This window comes from Triticum urartu, chromosome 2A, assembly GCF_056163025.1.
Source record: "Triticum urartu cultivar PI428250 chromosome 2A, HENAU_Tu73, whole genome shotgun sequence".
NCBI classification, from domain to species: Eukaryota; Viridiplantae; Streptophyta; class Magnoliopsida; order Poales; family Poaceae; genus Triticum; species Triticum urartu.
The window spans coordinates 373559864-373573066 of NC_141874.1; positions in this window are offsets into that span (position 1 = coordinate 373559864).

The window sequence follows — 13203 nt, forward strand, 5'->3', positions numbered from 1 at the left end:
CATTATAACCCAACTGTGTAAGGAACGCAAAATCCGGGAACATAACACCGATATGACGGAAACTAGGGCGGCAAGAGTGGAACAAAACACCAGGCATAAGGCCGAGCCTTCCACCCTTTACCAAGTGTATAGATGCATTAATTAAATAAGAGATATTGTGATATCCCAACAAAATATCCATGTTCCAACAAGGAACAAACTCCAATCTTCACCTGCAACTAACAACGCTATAAGAGGGGCTGAGCAAAGCGGTAACATAGCCAAACAACGGTTTGCTAGGACAAGGTGGGTTAGAGGCTTGGCTTAACAATATGGGAGGCATGATAAGCAAGTGGTAGGTATCGCAGCATATGCATAGCAAAAGAGTGAGCAACTAGCAAGCAAAGATAGAAGTGATTTCGAGGGTATGGTCATCTTGCCTGAGATCCCGCAAGGAAGAAGAACGAGTCCATGAAGAAGACAAACGGACGTAGTCGAACGGATCCTCACAACCGCGACGTTATCGGAACCAACCCTAAGAAGCAACACCGGAAAGAAGCAAACAACATAGTAAACAACCATGACATAAGCATGGCATGATGCACAACCAAGTATGATGCATGTCTGGTTTAATAAAGCATGGCATAGCAAAGTGCACAAGCAGTACTACAAGTTAAGTGAAGCTCAATATGCAACTAGTTGCATATTGACGCAACACCACATTCAAGTTATTTAGTTCGATCTCGTTTATATAATCAACAATATTAAATGTTGGTTAGCATGGTAAGAGGTGAAGCAAAAGAAAAACTAACTATCTAGGCAAGTTTAAATGAGGCCAGATATAACAAACAACAAATCGGGAAAATCCCCATGTGCAATATTTGAATTTGGTGTTGTTCTGCCATAAACACAATTTTAGAGTTATTAAACATGCAAAGTAAAGCCACCAAGATAAACTAGGCATTTTTTCTACCCCATTTACATATAAAGTTTGTTAAATTCCAAGTTACAGTTATTTAGTTATGAATTAAATCATTTTAGCATGGCATTTGGGAAAATTTAAACAAACAACACTTTAAACATTTTAAACATGGTTGAAAATTACATATTATTGATCTACCCAAAATTCGAAGCATTTTACATATAAAGTTTATTGGGTTTCGATGCACGGGTGAAAAGTTATTATATGCATGATGTACAAGGGTTTTTCTGCAAAACCGCAGATCCTGGAAAAATAACTAAATTCACAGATCTGGGGAAAAACCTAACAGGCCGAATCTAAGCATGTTGGGCCAGCAGAAAAGAAAGAAAGAAAAAAACAAAAGAGACGCTGCAGTGGGGCCTTACCATGGGCCAAGGCCCGGATTGAGACGAGGGAGGAGGCACCGGGAGTCAACGCGAGCTTGACCCGTGCGCTGGCGCTAGTCTCGCTTGATTCCAGGAAGCAGACAGAGGGGCGAGATGCAGGGCAACTTCAGACGAAGCAGGGAAGACGGCAACGGCCGGACTTGGCGACGGGGACGGCGTTGAGGATGACGGAGGCCGGGCGCGACGGGCGGGTGGCGACGGCAAGGCAAGCGAAGGCGGCGGCGCCAGGTGGGATCTTGGCGGAGGCGAGGTCTTGTAGCGGGCGCGCAAGGCAGTAGCAGTGCTTGCCATGAACGATGACAACGGGCGGCACGGAGGCTCATCTGCAGGGGGTCGAGGCGCTCGTTCTTCTCTGCAATCGAAGCATGGCTTTGATGTAGAGGACGCCGGCGCACGAGCGTGGCGCGGGGTGGCCGCAGAGCTCCGGCGAGGTGACGAGGAACAGAAGGCGATGAGGAAACCTCGACGAGGCATAGACTTGTTGCGGGCTTGGCGGGGTCCTGCTGGTGACTCTCGACTTCGGCGAGGGTCGCCAATGAAAGCTCGAGGAGGAGAGGCAAGATCAAGGCGGCACCGAGGATAGGCTGCAGGTTCGCGACAGGAGCTGCTCGATGTGGCTGAGGCGTTGCGGGGGGAAAAACAGAGGCCGGCGGGAGAGGTTCAAGGCGGCATCATCGTGGAGGAAGACCGGTAGGGACTTGAAGTGGGGCTCCGGCAGCTCGGCGTGGTCAAGCAAGGTCGGGGACGGCCGGCTCTGGCCGCGGGACACTGGTTCCCGGCAACAGCGAGGCGAACTGGAGCTCGCGGGGCATCCATGGTGTTCAAGTGACGACGGAGACTCGCGGGAGCACGAGACGACGAGGTGCCTGGCGTCGCTAGTGGCGGCAGCCATCCATGGCAGAGGGGATCCTCCTGCTGGTCCGGTGGTGCTCCGATGAAGATGGAGGCGACGGGGTCAGGTGAAGGCGCGCAAGGGAGGAGCTCATGCTCCTGGATGAGAGGGGCTCAGGCCTCGTAGCAGAGGAGGTGCGGCGACGGGGTTGGCCTGCGGTGGTGGCACGCTCGGGCTCAAAGGCGACGAGGAGGAGGCAGGGAGTAGGGGGGCCTCGGTTGCTGCTCCTGTGATTTGGGCGGCACTGAGAAACAGGGAGGGGTCGGAGAGGATTTGTATCGGGAGGAGTGCGGCTCTGGTTGGCTGGGCGATGGGGTCGAGGGAGATTGAGTGAGGGGATCCCTAGAGGATTAGTGGCGGCGGCCGAGAGGGATGGATGGGACAACTCCCCTAGAAATTAGGGTTATCTGTTTATATAGGTAGGTTGGTTAGGTTAGGGGCTAGTCGGTCCATCCGATCATAATCGGACGATCCCGGATACATAGGTTAGGGGCCCCAATTTACAAAACGGAGATGTTTTGTAGACGTTTGGGGATGTTTCGGATCCAACGGTGACGAAAGTCCGGTTCGGGTTCGGGGAAGGTTTTCGGACGCGCGAGGGGGTCTGAGAACTGAGCAGAGAGGGGTTTTCGGACCGTGCGATCGCATCGGACGGCTCCGGATGCGAAGAGGGGATAGGTGGATGGACTAGGTGGGCTGTGTAGAAGGCCATGGGCTGAGAGGAGAGAAGAGAAGAGAGAGGGCCTGGCAGTAGTTTTCGGAGACCGAAAACGTCCGACGTGTGCCCGGCTATAATGCCGCTATAGTTTAACGTTGGGGCATCAAACGGACTCCGAATGCGATGAAACTTGGCAGGCGACCTACTAACAACATAACAACACCGCATGCCAACTTTCAACCCATTCCGAGAACATTTTCTGGCCACTTATAAAATAATATTTCGGACATGCCGCGGGCGCGTGCGAGTGTGTCTGGGCTCCGAACGGACAACGGACGGAACTGGGGGACCCGAACAGATGCAAGTTTTGAAAACATGATGATGCAATGTGGATGATGACATGGCAAGATGCGACACGCAAACAAATGACAAGGCAACAACAACGAATCACTGGAAGACACCCGGCGCGTCGGTCTCGGGGCGTCACAACACTCCACCACTACGAGAGGATCTCGACCCGAGATCCTAGGGATGGCACCAGAGGGAAAAGGAAGAGGAAGAGGTAAGGTGAAACTAAGTTGCTCCTTTGACAAATGAGTGAAACCAAAGAACCTTGAAAAAGGTTAAGCCATTTCGAGAAAAGAATACAACGGAGATGAACGAAGTTGAAGAACACTCCATTAGAAAAGAGGAACAAGGGACAAAAAATTTGGACAGCACTCCGTTAGAAAAGAGATACAAGACTTGATAAGATGAAAAGAACTTGAGCAAAGGGCACAACACTCCGGTTAAATGTATAAGCATGAAAAGAACACGATCCTCACCATTTCGAGATGATGATTGAAAATAGCAACATCACAAAGCCTCCGGGAGAAAGAATAGAAGATAGATAATTGAGATAAAAGAAAGGAGAAGAAAAGGCCAACTTCTGCCACAATTGAGCTTGAAAAGGCATCTTTAGGAGAAGGGTCGAACGGAGTTGTTGGAAACCCAACAACGAAAAGATAGGCTTGAAGTGGGCTTATGGAAAACATCACAAATTATGAGGTGACAACCTGCCACTCACGGGAAGAAGAATTGGATTGATATGAACAAGGAGACGAGAAACTATTTCACTGGGAGGAAAAATGAAGAACTTGGGTCATTTATGGGCACCATAAATAGCAACAATCCTTTAGGGAAGGCTTTAGGTGAACTATAACCCAAGATAACTCCAAAGAAGAGATTGATGGATTTAAAATACCTCATTCTTAACAACATGTGAATCATGAAACATGAACTCAAATTATCAAGAATGACATAATACCACCTCAAATGATACTGTAGAAAGAATTGCACTTTCGAATGCAAGAAGAGGAATACTTGAGCTCCTCTGAAGAGAATCTCAATGAACACTTCAAGAAGGAATTAAATCCTTGATGAACCATCATGTAGAGCCTCCATGAAGAACTTCGGTAATAAAAGAATGATCAAACGAAAGGAAAGAGAAGTTGAAAACACAAGGTGAATCCTTGCAATGATTAGATGGATCTTCGCAATGAAATAATTGAGAGAACTTGGAACTCCGGGAAAAAAAGATACAGCATTTCGAACTGAGAATGTGATATGATGACCCACTCCGGAAAGCAGGAATTGAATTTACTCGATGAAACAAGAATAAGAATTACATTATGCTTATCCTTCACCAATTAAATTGATGACAACCGATGGATTTGGCACACTACTTATTCTCGTAGAAAGGATTAAGAGAGATATAAATCAAACCTGAGAAGGTCTTCAACGAACCACCGGTAGGATTTGAAAACAACAAATGAATTGATACGGTAACGAAGGAAGAGAACTCTTGAATGAACCACCGTAAGAATTGAAAATGAATGAAGTAAAGGGATGAATCACCGGGTAAGAATTGTGAAATGAACGAAGATACTTGAGACAATCTAGATACATGAGAACGAAGGGATCACGAACTGATTAGAGATCACTTGAACGATGCAGCGGTAAAGTTGGAGAATGATAACTGAAAGCTAAGAATGAATAAACCTGGATTTATGTAATCCGGATAATCAAACTGAAAAGACTCCTGAATTGCTCCGGATGGGTGAAAAAAATTCTCACCATCCAAAAAACAGCTATGAGAGGATGGCAACAAGCTAGAATGACGAATCTTTGAGAGAACGGATAAGATATGGAGGAAAAACTCTTCTTCGGTCTTCAAAATCTGAGAATGACGATGAGAAACACCACCAATAATTGAAGAGACACTCCGGAATGATTAAAGGAGGAGAGGTTGAGCCAACGATAAAAAGAATTTGAAAGATCTTAGAGGAGGACATTTGACTGATGACAATTCATTCTTACGTCAAACTTCGAAAAGAATTTGAGAGTAATTCCATGGAAGATTAGAAGAGTCAGGTAAGATCCTGGGAAAAGACCTATGGGTTAGGGGCCACTCAAAAGATACACCGTTGAACGATTTTGAAGAGATTGCACTGGTTGATTTAAATGGCTTGAATGAGATAACAATCTCGAAATATGTTGAACAAATCTTGAATGAAAAGACAAGGCTTCTGAGATATCTTTAGCACTCCAGAATAATTGAATAGCGAGAAATGACTGAATATAAGGTGCACCGGCATGAGAAGGCATTTGAAATACCGAAAAGAATATGATCAACAACGAAAGCTTGAATTTAATCCATCAGAGAAGAAAATGAGTGACGAGTGACGAACTTGAAGCTTCGTTAGGATCATCATGAGAATCACCGGGTAAGAATATTGACGGAAAAGAATGGGGAGACTTCATAATCATAAGATAGATACTTGATAAAGAAATCTTAGTCCTTGAAGAAAAAGGGGTGGGTGGGTGGGAAAACAAAGGCAACTTGGAACGAATGAAGCAAACACCATTGAGAAGAACTGAATTGATCTTGGTAATGTTGAAATGATCGGATACACTTGAAAAGAAACATGCCGGTGAAAAGGACTGAGATGACAATCTTGATTATCAAGAAGGATTGGTATTCACATCGGAGTATGAGAACATCGCTTAGGAAAGGTATGGGATCAACATTTGACTTCGAAGCAACTCGAATACCACAACTCAAAACAAAAACAAGGATTGGCTTGCAGAATAATCCGGAACAAACATATGATAGAGATTTCGTCCGAAGTTTTCGTGGTGGGGCCCACAGGGGCTCGATCGTACAACACCATCATGTACAAGGCAGTGCACATGACATATGAAGCGTCCCCGAGTAGGCATAGCCAAGGACTCTTTAAGACACAACGAGACCACTGTAAAACCAACCATGGATAGGCGGACCACTAGACGTCGAACCCCAATTTCCTATCATACATACGTCGGAAAGATATCCTAAGAGCTACTTGAATTCCCACTTATAAACTCCTGAAATTTTCCAGTTATGCAATCAGATGTTGGGGATACAGGGGAAGCATAATATCTCACCCAAAACTAACAAATCCTACATCCAGCTGTATCCATCCTTCAACACATAACCAAGAAACCTTCGGAAATCGTTTACCTCAACCTTCGAAAAGCATCCGTTATACGAGTTATGGCAATACTCCCGAACTCCCGCCCCAGTACTAGGTGGCATCGAGGTTATCTCACCAACAACTGCATAAAAGAGATTTTTTATGTCGGCGAACTCAGGTATTCCAGAACTGCAACGATAAAATTGTGACGACAACACCTCGGAGCTCAACTCCCCGGGACACTGCCACAACCCCTAAATGTCAGGAGGCACCAAGAACAATGTTCTCATCACAAAACCATCGGAACGATTCCAAGATTCCCGCGTGATCCTAAAAAAATTTTAGTGAAATTTGGGGAGAGAAGAGTCAAAACTCTACGTCAGGATGTCTCACCAGAGCGACGAAGGGACTGAGGAGTAAAAAGAATCCTACTCTCCGATATATATATATATAATCCTAAATGACTCAAAACATTTTTCTAGACTCAACAACGCCAGCGATTCGATCAAGCAGGGGGCTCCTAAGTCGGGGAAGGCTCTGATACCAACTTGAAACGCCCTCAATGCGGCTATATCTCCCACGTGTCGAAGCACGACTTAGAGGCATAACCGCATTGAAAGCAATGTCGCAAGTGAGGTAATCTTCACACAACCCATGTAATACATAAGGGGAAAGAGATACATAGTTGGCTTACAACCGCCACTTCACACAATTACATGAATAAAGCATTACATCTACCAAATACAAACAAGGTCCGAGTATGGAACCAAAATAAAAGAAGACTACCCCAAATGCTACACAGATCCCCGATCGACCCAACTGGGCTCCACTACTGATCAACTAGAAATGGAACAACACAAAGGACAAGATCTTCATCGAGCTCCTCCTTGAGCTTGGTTGCGTCATCTGCACGGTTCAACGGCACCTGCAAGCTGGTTTTGGAAGTATCTGTGAGTCACGGGGACTCAGCAATCTCACACCCTCGCGATCAAGACTATTTAAGCATATAGGAAGAGTAAAAGGTATGAGGTGGAGCTACAGCAAGCGACTAGCATATTTGGTGGCTAACATATACGCAAAAGAGAGCGAGAAGAGAAGGCAAAGCATGTTCAAGAAATCTATGATCAAGAAGTGATCCTAGAACAACCTACGTCAAGCATTACTCCAACACCATGTTCACTTCCCGGAATCCGCCGAAAAGAGACCATCACGGTTACACACGCGGTTGATGCATTTTAATTAAGTTAAGTGTCAAGGTTTTCTACAACCAGACATTAACAAATTCCCATCTGCCCATAACCGCGGGCACGGCTTTCGAAAGTTCAATCCCTGCAGGGGTGTCCCAACTTAGCCCATCACAAGCTCTCACAGTCAATGAAGGATATTCCTTCTCCCAAGACAATCCGATCAGACTCGGCATCCCGGTTACAAGACATCCTCGACAATGGTAAAACAAGTCCAGCAACACTGCCCAAATGTGCCGACAAATCCCGATAGGAGCTGCACATATCTCGTTCTCAGGGCACACTCAGATGAGACATCCTACGAGTAAAACCAACCCTCAAGTTGCCCCAAGGTGGCCCCGCAGTCTACTCGGTCGGACAAACACTCAGAGGAGCACTGGCCCAGGGGGGTTTAAACAAAGATGACCCTTGAGTCTGCAGAACCCAAGGGAAAGAAAAGGCTAGGTGGCGAATGGTAAAACAAATGTTGGGCATTGCTGGAGGAGTTTTATTCAAGGCAAACTGTCAAGGGGTTCCCATTATAACCCAACCGTGTAAGGAACGCAAAATCCGGGAACATAACACCGATATGACGGAAACTAGGGCGGCAAGAGTGGAACAAAACACCAGGCATAAGGCCGAGCCTTCCACCCTTTACCAAGTGTATAGATGCATTAATTAAATAAGAGATATTGTGATATCCCAACAAAATATCCATGTTCCAACAAGGAACAAACTCCAATCTTCACCTGCAACTAACAACGCTATAAGAGGGGCTGAGCAAAGCGGTAACATAGCCAAACAACGGTTTGCTAGGACAAGGTGGGTTAGAGGCTTGGCTTAACAATATGGGAGGCATGATAAGCAAGTGGTAGGTATCGCAGCATAGGCATAGCAAAAGAGTGAGCGACTAGCAAGCAAAGATAGAAGTGATTCTGAGGGTATGGTCATCTAGCCTGAGATCCCGCAAGGAAGAAGAACGAGTCCATGAAGAAGACAAACGGACGTAGTCGAACGGATCCTCACAAACGCGATGTTATCGGAACCAACCCGAAGAAGCAACACCGGAAAGAAGCAAACAACATAGTAAACAACCACGACATAAGCATGGCATGATGCACAACCAAGTATGATGCATGTCCGGTTTAATGAAGCATGGCATAGCAAAGTGCACAAGCAATACTACAAGTTAAGTGAAGCTCAATATGCAACTAGTTGCATATTGACGCAACACCACATTCAAGTTATTTAGTTCGATCTCGTTTATATACTCAACAATATTAAATGTTGGTTAGCATGGTAAGAGGTGAAGCAAAAGAAAAACTACCTATCTAGGCAAGTTTAAATGAGGCCGGATATAACAAACAACAAATCGGGAAAATCCCCATGTGCAATATTTGAATTTGGTGTTGTTCTGCCCTAAACACAATTTTAGAGTTATTAAACATGCAAAGTAAAGCCACCAAGATAAACTAGGCATTTTTTCTACCCCATTTACATATAAAGTTTGTTAAATTCCGAGTTACGGTTATTTAGTTATGAATTAAATCATTTTAGCATGGCATTTGGGAAAATTTAAACAAACAACACTTTAAACATTTTAAACATGGTTGAAAATTGCATATTATTGATCTACACAAAATTCTAAGCATTTTACATATAAAGTTTATTGGGTTCCGATGCACGAGTGAAAAGTTATTATATGCATGATGTACAAGGGTTTTTATGCAAAACTGCAGATCCTGGAAAAATAACTAAATTCACAGATCTGGGGAAAAACCTAAACAAGTCGAATCTAAGCATGTTGGGCCAGCAGAAAAGAAAGAAAAAAAACAAAAGAGGCGCTGAAGTGGGGCCTTACCATGGGCCAAGGCCTGGATTGAGACGAGGGAGGAGGCGCTGGGAGTCAACGCGGGCTTGACCCGTGCGCTGGCACTGGTCTCGCTCGATTCCAGGAAGCAGACAGAGGGGCGAGATGCAGGGCAACTTCAGACGAAGCAGGGAAGACGGCAACGGCCGGACTTGGCGACGGGGACGGCGTTGAGGATGACGGAGGCCGGGCGCGATGGGCGGGTGGCGACGGCAAGGCAAGCGAAGGCGGCGGCGCCAGGTGGGATCTAGGCGGAGGCGAGGTCTTGTAGCGGGCGCGCAAGGCAGCAGCGGTGCTTGCCGTGAATGATGACAACGGGCGGCGCGGAGGCTCATCTGCAGGGGGTCGAGGCGCTCGTTCTTCTCTGCAATCGAAGCATGGCTTTGATGCAGAGGACGCCGGCGCACGAGCGTGGCGCGGGGTGGCCGCAGAGCTCCGACGAGGTGACGAGGAACAGAAGGCGATGAGGAAACCTCGACGAGGCATAGGTCGACTTTCGACTTCGGCGAGGGTCGCCAATGAAAGCTCGAGGAGGAGAGGCACGGTCAAGGCGGCGCCGAGGATGGGCTGCAGGTTCGCGGCAGGAGCTGCTCGATGTGGCTGAGGTGTTGCGGGGGGGGGGGGGAGAAACAGAGGCCGGCGGGAGAGGTTCAAGGCGGCATCATCATGGAGGAAGACCGGCAAGGACTTGAAGTGGGGCTCCGGCAGCTCGGCGTGGTCAAGCAAGGTCGGGGACGGCCAGCTCCGGCTGCGGGACACTGGTTCCCGGCGACAGCGAGGCGAACTAGAGCTCGCAGGGCATCCATGGTGTTCAAGTGATGATAGAGACTCGCGGGAGCACGAGACGAGGAGGTGCCTGGCGTCGCTAGTGGCGGCAGCCATCCATGGCAGAGGGGATCCTCCTGCTGGTCTGGTGGTGCTCGGATGAAGATGGAGGCGACGGGGTCAGGTGAAGGCACGCAAGGGAGGAGCTCATGCTCCTGGACGAGAGGAGGCTCGGGCCTCGTAGCAGAGGAGGTGCGGCGACGGGGTTGGCCTTCGGTGGTGGCACGCTCGGGCTCAAAGGCGACGAGGAGGAGGCAGGGAGCAGGGGGGCTCGGTTGCTGCTCCTGTGATTTGGGCGGCGCTGAGAAACAAGGAGGGGTCAGAGAGGATTTGGATCAGGATTGCGGCTCTGGTTAGCTGGGCGATGGGATCGAGGAAGATTGAGTGAGGGGATCCCGAGAGGATTAGTGGTGGCGGCCGAGAGGGATGGATGGGACAACTCAACTAGAAATTAGGGTTGAGTGTTTATATAGGTAGGTTGGTTAGGTTAGGGGCTACTCGGTCCATCCGATCGTAATCGGACGATCCCGGATACATAGGTTAGGGGCCCCAATTTACAAAACGGAGATGTTTTGTAGACGTTTGGGGATGTTTCGGATCCAACGGTGACGAAAGTCCGGTTCGGGTTTGGGAAGGTTTTCGGACGCGCGAGGGGGTCTGAGAACTGAGCAGAGAGGGGTTTTCGGACCGTGCGGTCGCATCGGACGGCTCCGGACGCGAAGAGGGGATAGGTGGATGGACTAGGTGGGCTGTGTAGAAGGCCATGGGCTGAGAGGAGATAAGAGAAGAGAGAGGGCCTGGCAGCAGTTTTCGGAGACCGAAAACGTCTGACGTGTGCCCAGCTATAATGCCGCTATAGTTTAACGTTGGGGCGTCAAACGGACTCCGAATGCGATGAAACTTGGCAGGCGACCTACTAACAACATAACAACACCGCATGCCAACTTTCAACCCATTCCGAGAACATTTTTCGACCAGTTATAAAATAATATTTCGGACGTGCCGCGGGCGCGTGCGAGTGTGTCTGGGCTCCGAACGGACAATGGATGGAACTGGGGGACCCGGACGGATGCAAGTTTTGAAAACATGATGATGCAATGCGGATGATGACATGGCAATATGCGAGACGCAAGCAAATGACAAGGCAACAACAACGAATCACTGGAAGACACCTGGCGCGTCGGTCTTGGGGCGTCACAACCCAGCTGCAGCACATGCTCAGCAGACCAACCTGGTGGAACAGACTGCTAAGTAGTCTGATGCTTCGGAACCGCCTGTTAAGCAGTCTATAGGTCCAGAACCGACTGCACATTAGTCCATCGGTCCGCAGGCGCGTGATCAGCATACCAATGCGTCAGCACTTCCTGCTCAGCAAACCAACGCGTTGGCACGGCCTCCTCAGCACACCGAAAAGTTGGCACCACCTACGCAGAAACCCAACATAGCTTCAACGCATGGTCAGCGGTCCGATGCCTCTGCTCCTACAGCCCAGCAGTTCGTCACTACAGCACCGCCATCTCAGCGGTCCGGCATAGATAAACAGTCTGCTAAGAAGTCCGTCCAAGCTTCACCATCTGCTCGACAGTCTACCATGCAGGGAACCAGACGTTCTGCCAGAAATGCTTCAAGTACCAAGAAGGAAGTGGCCAAAAAGGCTACACTCACGACCACGAGGAAGCGCAGCGGGAAAGTGAAGAGGAAAGAGAATGATTGCCTCTTACTTAAAGCACTCATCGCCCAGAACCAAATTAACAACAGCTTGTTCGAATCGGGGAGTAATATTATTTCTGATGCCATGGATGATGAAGAAGTAGAATTGTTGCTTGCTAAAAGAAAAGCAGACATACTTGAAGCACGCAATTACGTCCATGGCCTGCCATTTCTTGTTGGCGAATACTTTGATGAGTGCAGCTCCAGTTGCCGCGAGTTACATGAATATTGCATGGATCAAATGTCATAAGGTCATCACCATTTGCTAGTCCACTACAACAGAGATCATTTCCGACACGATGTTGGTTCCATCATTGTAGAGTTTTGAGGACTTACATCTCTTCTTCAACTTCAACGTGCTCGATGCCACTCTTGTTAGATGCATGATTTTGTAAGTATTTAACAAACTTTGATCAACTTCTCCATACAAGGTTGTAAATGATAAACAACTAACTGCATTTTATTCCTCTCAGGGGATTGAATGCGTAGAGAAGACAAAGTGAGAGTGTGTATTTCATAGATCCTGCATTAGCAAAAGGCACATCATTACATGAAAAGGACCGGCGGGTCTGGGCCGTTAACACGGTCGTCCGTATCTTCGAAAACATGTCCCATGCTGAATCATTTCTCTGGCCATGTCATGAAGGGTAAGTCAAGTAAACAACCACGCATACACTGATTGTCTTTCAGATTTTGACATCATTCGTAAGTTCATAGCTTTCTTAATATGTAGCAATCACTAGATATTGGTATTCATTGTTCCAAACAAGAACACAATTTACTACATCGATTCTCTGAGAGAGTCAACAAACGCTCAGGATTTGACACATCTTCCGCAATTCATGGATAGGTATTGAATTCTATGATGTTGAAATTAATTTGCATTCATGTCTGGTTCAATAATTGATGTTGTCAAAATTCATCATCATTTGCACTGTGCTTGCATTGTGGAAAACTAAACCAGGGAACCTGTTCAAGAGGGAACTACCACTGCAACACGAGATCGTTTCTCCGGTAACACACTGAAATCCGTTATTTTTGGAAAATTTATCCAACAGTCTGCAAATACCTTTCCTTACGCTAGTCAAATGTTCAAGCTTCTAAATAAACTCTTTCTATTTTGTCCAAAGAAAAAATAATACATCTAACATCGGTTAGGTTGTTCCTAACAGGACAAATACATG